Raw genomic sequence first — 8980 nt, 5'->3', positions numbered from 1 at the left:
TTCCGCCCAGGACAGAAGGAAAAACACGTCAGAGGAGCAGAAGAGAGGTTTCAGCAGCGCGAAAAGGAAAGGTACCCCAAACCCATCTGAATGCTCGCTCTTACCAGATATAAAAAAGTAAATACGCCTGCTGACTGAGAACGGTTTGGAGGTCGCAAAGGACTACCGAGGCATCATTCATCTCATACCACAGTCCATTACTGGCCTGCAATGAAAGGCAACGATGCCTTTAGAGCAACTCTAGAGCGTGCTCTCTACAGGAAAACCCAGACAGAACACTAGCAGACAAAGGAGACACCAAGACTAGTCAAAGGAGACATGTAACGAGCTCTTTCCCCTTCAAAACAATGGTTGTCAGTAACATGCTGGGACAAGTGTCTCTTCACCAGCACAGATTCTGCCCTGCAAGAAATGAAGCTGATGCTTACCTTGGTGAAGCAGAAATAGTGTCCTGCACGACCGCTGGCACCTCTGTGCACCAGGACTGCATATAAGGCGTAGAGGACTGGTTCTCCAACTGGCTGAGACATGTATGCTCGCAGGTCCAAATACTCTGGATATTCCACATCCTGAAGACAGAGCAAGAGGATTCAAAACTCATCTGGGAACACTTCGTGAAAGAGCCGGGGAAGAACACTGCTGGAAGCTTAGACAGACATGTTTTGCCTCCTCAGAAATCAGTCTTCCCAGAGACAACGTTTAATCGCTTCCATTGCAGAGAACTGCTCAACGCAAAACCAGCTCTTTCAGAGCGGAGCATACGCTTATCGTCACAAGGGAGCTTTGCTGTTACTGGAAGAGAAAGAGTGAGACCTACTTCTTGCGCTGATTTTGCCTAGACATCTCCCATCGCTACGGTTACAGTTGGCCGACATTAACAACGTTGAAGAGAGTGTTCCGCCTTGGGAAATCTCCCTTCCCAAGAAGGCATTACACTTGCATAGATACCTTGCTAATCTTTCCACCAGTGAAGTTGGCAAATCTTTTCAGGGCTATGGTGAGAACGTTGGAAGAGCAATGTATTGTAAACCTCTTGGACGCAGCAACCATCTTCTCACACCTTCAAAGCAAGCACAGGCAATTGTTTCAAGGCATCTTCCCCCCTCCCCCTCACGCCAAAAGTCAAGCAAGTTTCCATGTCTCTCTCACGCTCATCCTAGCTGAATGGTACTTCCTTGCCTAAGACGGGGCTTCTTTCCTTAAAGCCACACCCTGCATTTCAGCCTTGCTCCTGCAGAGAACCTGGCAGGATGTAGGAGGCCAGCTCGATACGGATCGGGAACGTTGTCTTTCGGTAGCCAAGCAAATGCCTGAGCACGTATCTTTCCTGGGCCCAAAAGTAAGGCTTGCCGACAACACGCAAGGCAGCAGGAACGTGACTCTCTCACTGGAGCGCGGTTCCGGAATGCGAGCTAGCGCCTGCGCTTCTTATCAAAGATTTCCAACTAGCTGAACAGAATGACACAGATTCCGCTCTGAGAAGCAAAGGTACTCTTTTCCAAGCTTTGGGTGACTTCAGGGTTCATTAGCTGCACAACCCAGAGCTGCGTCTCCTCGTCTCGTTTGTCTTTCTGAAGCAAAGCAAAGGGTAACTTCTGCTCTGAGGCGGGCAATGGGTTCGGCCACTATCTCCTAGTCCGATGGCATTAGGAAGACTACTTACTTGCTGCATTTGTAGCAATTCTCACCATCCAGCAGCTCAGGTCTCACAAATTCTTTGAGCGCCCCGGGGACAGAGGAGGCTGCCTGGAGGAGGAAGAAAGGAAGGCACTGAGTTGCTGGAAACTCAAATGCCAACCCGCAACTCCTCTTTTGCCGCAGGGCCTCCCTCGTGCACACATGGGAGACCTATTTGCGAAGCAGCGAACACCGTGAAGAAGGAGGCAGAAGCAGAGTATGCTGAACACTGACCTTGTTTGAAAAGGACTGTACTTTGGTACCAAGAGCTACCTGTCTGCGGTAGCGCACAATCAAGTTATCTGTGGTATGCCTTTGCGTAAATCACAAGAGCAAAAAGAGCCATCGCGTACCAATCAGAAGTGTATCGGGGTAGTCCAAAACTGCGAAGTATCATAGGACGAGCACACGTGCGGAGATATGCTAATTGCTCTCTCTCCGGCTTAAACCCCCCCCACACACATGGAGACCATTCACGGGGCTTCCAGAGAAGGACCAAGTCCAATCCACCTCCCAGCCTCCACCAAGCGTTTTTGCCGTGAACAGCATACATGCCTACGTGAACTCCGTCGAGTTTAGAAAGCCACAAAAAGAAAGAACAGCCCCCGAAAGCTCGGGGCCTTCGACGGCATCGTCAGCCACCGCTCCAAGACGTCTTACCTTTATCTCCAACGGGATATCGAGGAAGGCCTCATAGGACTCTGAAACTGCTTGGCAGCTCAAGCACGTTACTGGAAGCCAAACAGAAGCACTTCACAAAATGGGAAGGAGACTCACTTTGCCCGTTTACATTATTGAGAGCCGCTACTTCTTGGCACACCGCAAGCTCTTTGCGACAAACGGGCACAAAGGCACAGATCACTTCCAAGGACAGTAGTAGTTTCCAAAAGTACCTCTGGATCTTAGGAATCCTCCAAATATTTGGTGAATGACCGTGGTGGCTTGCGACGACGTGTCCAAACTGGAAACAAATTATCATCAGCGCTCAGAAGAGCCGAGGTGGAGAGGTAGCTCTTTCTTCAAAGAGCTTTTCTTTTCTATGAAAACCCTGGGCAAATGTTTTCACGTAGGGTAGGAAACGAAGGCGTCAAAAGTGCTAGAGAACACTTCAAGGTTAACTTGGTTCTGCTTACCTGGTGCTTCCATTCAAGCAAGCAGTCTGCATAGCAGCCATGGTGTAACATAAGAATTCGTGAGCATCTTCCTGTCTGCCAAAACAGAAATGCTCCCCTATTCCTAATAAATACAAAGGGCAGAATGCTTATCTCTTCAAAAGGGACAGAAAACCTACTTTTCTAAAAGCTCTCTCTCCTACAACAATTAAACTCTCCAAGCCCTTTGCACCCGTGAAATAACCCTCTGAAAATTCAGACGTTTCTGCAAAGAACGCCATCTGAAATGACTTACGTCTAAGGTCACTGAAGACAGCCGTAGGCTCGACGGCGTTGTCAGAGCAGAACAGGACATGCTTAACGTGAGCTTCCATCGTACACAGCATGCAGAAGCCTTGCTCACGACCTGTCAAGAGTCAAGGAAGAAACCACCTCCGGCTAGTGCAAGATACCTACGTACCTGTGGAAAACCTTAAGCACCAGCAACCTCCAAGTTGGAAGTGCGGTCTCTGCTCTCCGTTCCACGCTCTCTTCTCCAAAGGTGCCAACAGCCCAGTCTGTGCGCATAAGCATTAACCGGTAAGCCTGCACTAGCACGCATTTTCTGATGAAGCACCTGAAGGACTACTGCCAAGCCCTCTTCTGCAGGGAGGTGCACGGGAATAGCCCGACTAGCTCATATTGCTTTCACGGTGCTCTGTAGTAGTTTTCCTCTTCTCCCGGTTCAACAGTGACCACATCAGGTCTCGCAGCGGTCGTGCATTAGGGAAACCCGGCTGGGAAGGAATACCAAGAACCTGTGATGCCCTCCTCCGAAATTTTATCATCTTTCGAGCAGCCGGAAAGCCACAGGCCAAATATTCATGAAGCGCCTTACTTCCCAATGCCCTTGATCATGCACAGGAGGGAAGAAAGAACCCTCCTTCGACGCTGGAGCACGGGGCATTAAAGGAAAGCAAGCACTCCCTCAGCTATCCTGAGCCTGCCATGCATGCGCTCTTAAAAGAGAGCCCCTGCAGGGACACTAGGAAAACCCAGAGTCTGTTTTACAGAGTCACTGCTGTCCTTTCACCTGCAGAGCTGTCCAGCAGCTTGCAAGGAACGTGATCCCAAGTACTCACACGACTGGCTGTGTTCCCCAGAAAGCAGGTAATTGGCCAGAGGGGGCGTGTAGGTCAAACACTGTAGAACAGAGTTGAGGAAACACGTATTGCCCAGGTTGCGGAGTCCAGCTCCAACGCTTTGCCTTTGCCGCCAAGCCACAGAAATCTTCTCGGGTGGGAAATGCATCCTTTGTGGCGGAGCAATTCCATCAGTAACGACTGCAAGGAAATTAGATTGTAAAAGAGACTGCCGGCCTTTGTTTTAGGAACGGAGGTTTCAAAGGCAGCGTTCTGGAGAGCAGCCCCCACAAGAACCAGCTGCCCTGGAGAACACAAGCACGTAGTAGAGACAGCCCAGGAAGGCTGCCACTCACGTTGGCTGGTCAGCGCACAGTTGGGGAAGAAGAGTTTACTCATCTGTTTGACTTTTTCTCATGGGCAACCATGACTACTTGGCCTTCAGGAACTGTTGCCAAGTCCCTTCCATCCCCAGGCGCTCAGCTGATAGTCCAGTTATGCTGGCCTTTTTCCTTAGCCACTGCTGGCGCCTTTGGGGAGTCACAAAATTCACCTTTACTCTTGAAGTCTTTACTCACAGGAGTAGCTCCTTTCTAGGCCAGCTCCTGCAGGTGGGGCCCGACCCCAACTTGCAGAGCATGACTTCATTTCTGTCACACGCAATTCCAATTGGAAAAGGAACGAGCCCAGTTATCCAGAAGGCTCGCTGAGCCCACGCTTGCTTCCGCCAGCGCAACGGCGAGCACCCGGGCAGAGAGCGCGCAAGGAGCTGCTGCGCCGCCGCCCTCTCTGCCGCAGTGACCCCAGCTCTGTGGGCCATTGTGATGGCGGGCAGCTCGGCCAATGAGAAGGCTCGTAGCAGCTGAGTGGGCCGGTCCTGATGTGGCGCAGCCAATCGGATCGCAGCGTGTCTGTGACAGGCAGGTGCCAGGGGTGGCGTGGCCCTGCCCCCCTTTATGACCCGGGGCCGCAGCTGCTGCCCAGCCCTGCTTACGGCAGGGCGGGGGCTGTGCTTCCGCCGGCACGGCTCACACCTCCTTCCCAGGCAGAATAAGCCTACTCAGAAAAACGGGCATGCTGCTGCCACCGTACCTGCTGTGCAGTTTGCGCTGGCATGTTCACGGTGGTGCGGGTTGTCTTTTCCCCTCTTGGGGACCCAAGGATCCAAATGGTACTCCACTTTGACCTTGGCTTTCTGAGCTGCTCTGAGGGAAGGGCTCAGATCTGCAAGTGCAAAGCGATGCTTTTGAAGCCAGCCAGCATTTCATTCCTAATAGGGGAAGAGGAAGAGGAAGAAAAGAGGAAGGAGGTCATTTAAAGCAAAGGTGCATTGTGTGAAGTCTTACTAGGAGCTGCTTAGACTATGGACAGATGTCTAGCTCTGACTCTGCCAGCTGAACATGTTAGCCCCCTCATATTCGTAGTAGTGAGGGGCATAATCTGTAATCTCCCCAGGAGAGAGATGGTAACAGATTACTGGTGGGATGACACTGCTTTAATTTGGTGGAGCTCTGTGCAGAGCGAACGGCTCTCTGAGACACACCCCCACACCCCCGCCCCCCCTTCCTCTAAGCACCTGGTGGTAGCTTCCGTTTGGACCAAACTGGTCATGATAACGCTCACAGTTCCAGCATGGCCGAGCTGTTACTGTGTGGGGCACGCTTGGAGGGTGGATCTGGTGTTTCCTGGGAGCTTGATAATGGAGATCCTCATGCGGCTGGGGATGTATTCCAAGTGCTTAGCAGGTAGGAAAGGTAACTCCCTCCCTCAAGTCCTGGCCTCCCTAAACAATGTCTTCTGCCCACTCAGACTTTAATGAAGACTGCATTTCACAGTTTGGCTGTGAAACGGAGGAAAAAAAGGCACCATGTCTCTGAACGCTGTCAGTAGGATGTGGGTGGGGAAAAGGCCTTCTGGAACACGAATCGCATGGCTAGTGTGACCGTAGAGGGAAGCATACTTTATCAGGCATAACCTGAAAGAAATCGCCTTCCCTCGAACATCGCCATTCACTGTCAGGGGGTTACCAGGAGAGGACTAGCATTTAGGCTTGCCCTTTGGGTTTGTGGTTAGGGCCCAGTGTTTTGGCTGTGGGCTATGGGTTGGCGCTTGCCTTTTCGGGGTAGGGGTCAGGGGAGGCTTGAGGGAGGGTTCCGAGCTCTGCTCAGGGTGGCTGGCAAGCGGCTAGGGCATGGGCCAGCTTCCTGGGTTCGGGCGAGGCCTCAGGGCGAGCACTGCATGGCTGGGAACTGGGGTGAGGGATCAGGCTGAGAGTTGGGGTGAGAGGGAGGCTAAGGGCTGACCGCTTTGGGCTTTGGCTGGGCGGTGAGGGCGTGGGGCTAGAGATTCGAGCAGGGGCCTGGGGGGTGGGGCGGGGGAAGGGTTTTGGGGCGGGGTAGGGCTGCAGGGAAGTGGTTGGAGTCAGGGCGGAGGCCGAACCGAAGGGGTCTCACCAGAGCTGTGCCAGCCGCCTCGCCCTCACCTGAGGGCCCCTCACGGCCCCCAGCTCTGCCGCCTCCGTGGGCGCAGCTCTCCGGAGGGGAGGATGCCCGGTGTGCCCTGGCGTGCCTGCCTCCAGCACTGGCGGGCAGCGTGGGCGGTTGGCGTGTGGAGTCCCGGGCTGGCGCCAGGCTCCGGGCTCGGGGCTGGCCCCGAGAGGGCAGCAGCCAGCCAGGCCCGCGCCAGCCCCGCCAGGCTGCCCGGGCCCCGCGGGCCGCCTGCCGGGCCCCGCCCATCTCCGCGCTGGCTGGCCGAGCGGCAGGCGAGGTGGAGGCACAGAGCCAATCGGGGCGCGGCAGGGGCGGGCAGCGCCACGAGCGACGTGCAGCGCGCCCAGTCACATTGCTGCATGGGCCCGGGCCGGCCCTGCTCCCCCAGGGCCCGGGCGACAGCGCAGCATGTGGTGGCTGCAGCCCCACCCTCACCCCCGCCGCCGCCTCCTGCGCCTCGGCCGGGGCTGGCCGGGCCCGCGCCCGGGGCCAGTGGGCACCGGCAGGGCTGCCTGCTCCAGGGCCGCACAGGGTGCCGCCCCGCTGCGCTGCCCGGTGCTGGCCCTGGCACAGCCTGCCTGCCACTGTGCCCCTGCGCGAGGCCGTGGCACGGCCCCTCTGTCCCCGCTGGGCCCCGCTTTGCTGCATCCCTGCCCCACTTTGGTGTGTCTGGTGTTATGGAAATGAGGCTTGTCGGCCACCATAACAGGGCCCGACCCTGGGTTCCCGCAGAAAAGTTCAGAGCCAAATCAAAGCAAATTAAATAATTAAATTTTAATGACGCGCGTGCAGTAATTACAGCTCGAGCTGGGTGCCTCCGAAGAGGGACCCCAAACAAAGAAATCCCTGGGCAATTACACTTTCCAATCTGGGCTCTCCACCCCTCACGCCGTAGTTTGGACCAATAGTAATATTTAGGTCTGGGGTCTCCTGCTCCGTATTGGGTCTCATCCCTGTCCCTAGGCAGGCTGTTTATCTTTACTGTTGCGGTTTCTGCTGACAGATGTGTCTTAATTCTTCGGGTCCCGCCCTTGTCTCTCAAGGCCCCGACAGAGAGGTGTTGTTCCAGCAATTAGCACTGCCCCAGCAGTGGCAGTAGGTGTTATCTCCCGAGGTCCTGAGGAAGGGGATATAATCCAGACCCCGAGATAGTCCAGACCCCCCAAATTAACCCTGTTTCAGCAGTGAGAGGAGGCTTTGTTTCCCAGGGTCCTGGCTCCCAACGAGGCCTTATTTCAAAGCCTTGACATCCTGCCTTTCGGAGTGTGAAGCACAGGAATGCAAACTCCTTGCAACTCCCTTATCATTCCAGTTTGAACCAGCTCTCAGGCCCCTTTTCTTACTGGACTGAGTAAAAGTTCATTATGTTGTCTAAGTGCGGCCTAAGGCTTCAGCAGATTTAGCTCCTCATGCTGAGCAAGTTTTATAGAAGTTGTGCTAAGCAGCTATCTCTCGACAGTTTCAGCTCAATATTCTTTAACAGTCCCCCCTTTGTTTTTATGAAGCATCCCTGCTAATCCTTTAAAGGGAGTTCTCGAAGCCTTTCGAGGCATACTATCACTTTCCATAATCTTCTGTATAATATGATTGTAAGCAATAGGCATAACACAGTTAAACTTCACACAACTACTACTGGGTGCAACATGCGATTATAAATCCCTGTTGCAGTTGGTGACCATCCTGGAAAAGTTTCCCAGCCACGATGTTCCCCATCCCTTTTTACCCTTTCCAAGACATGGTGTATCTCTTCCGCATCATGATGAATGGTGATTAGAGTATTTCTGTCCACTGTTTTGGATGTGTTATAGCAGTCAACACAGATCATCACATTGGAGTAGTTTCTTTACTAGTGTAAGATTCATTCCAATGGGGGTAGGTAGTAAATTTTGGCTCAATGTATAATTAGATTGTAACAATTGATAAGATCTAGTGGGAGCTGAATAATTAAAGTCGCATCCCATAATTTGGGGTAAAGTTACAAATACAAATATTTGAATGGTTACTTGTATCTACAACAATGCCATCTATGAATATAAGATTACAAAGTGTTCTTACACATACACATCCTTTCTTAGCATATACAAGTACAGTTCAACTCTAACAGCAAAATAAGAACATACCATGACAGTATATGGCCCGTTCCATTTAGGTTTTACCTTGGATTTTTGTGAAAATACTTTAACTAACACTTCATCCCCAGGCTGTATATCAGGCACGTGTATTTCAGGTGGTGTGGATTGATATCATCAAGCATATATATATATATATATTTTTTTTAAGATTTTGAATCCTTTTTGCATACTTAGAACATACCGGGTTAGTCATTCATTTCTGTCTAACAGGCTGGTCTTAGCTGGAATAACAAGTGCCTAGTACAGCTAAATGTCTCCCAAAGAGAATTTCTGCTGGCGTTAGTCCTATGGGTTGCTGTGGGGCATTTCAAACATCCCATAGAGCTAAGTTTCATGCTTCTGGCCATTTTAGGCTAGCACATGTACATATTCTTGCTATTTTTCCTTTTAAGGTTCTATTCATTCTCTCTACCTGTCCTGAAGATTGTGGGTGATAAGGGGTACATAGG

General features: G+C 52.3%; 1 long non-coding RNA gene across 1 annotated transcript; it reads right to left on the bottom strand.

Moving 5' to 3' along the window:
- Positions 1-449: 449 nt before the first annotated feature.
- Positions 450-1748, bottom strand: LOC135323647 (uncharacterized). Its single transcript, XR_010385129.1, has 3 exons — positions 1664-1748; positions 949-1060; positions 450-569 (listed from the first exon to the last, which is right to left on the bottom strand). It is a non-coding gene; the product is annotated as an uncharacterized LOC135323647 (long non-coding RNA).
- Positions 1749-8980: the final 7232 nt, after the last annotated feature.

Source organism: Dromaius novaehollandiae, chromosome 26 (genome assembly GCF_036370855.1).
Source record: "Dromaius novaehollandiae isolate bDroNov1 chromosome 26, bDroNov1.hap1, whole genome shotgun sequence".
NCBI classification, from domain to species: domain Eukaryota; kingdom Metazoa; phylum Chordata; class Aves; order Casuariiformes; family Dromaiidae; genus Dromaius; species Dromaius novaehollandiae.
Note: the sequence above shows the minus strand (reverse complement) of the source record. Positions and strands in the feature narration are given on the sequence as shown.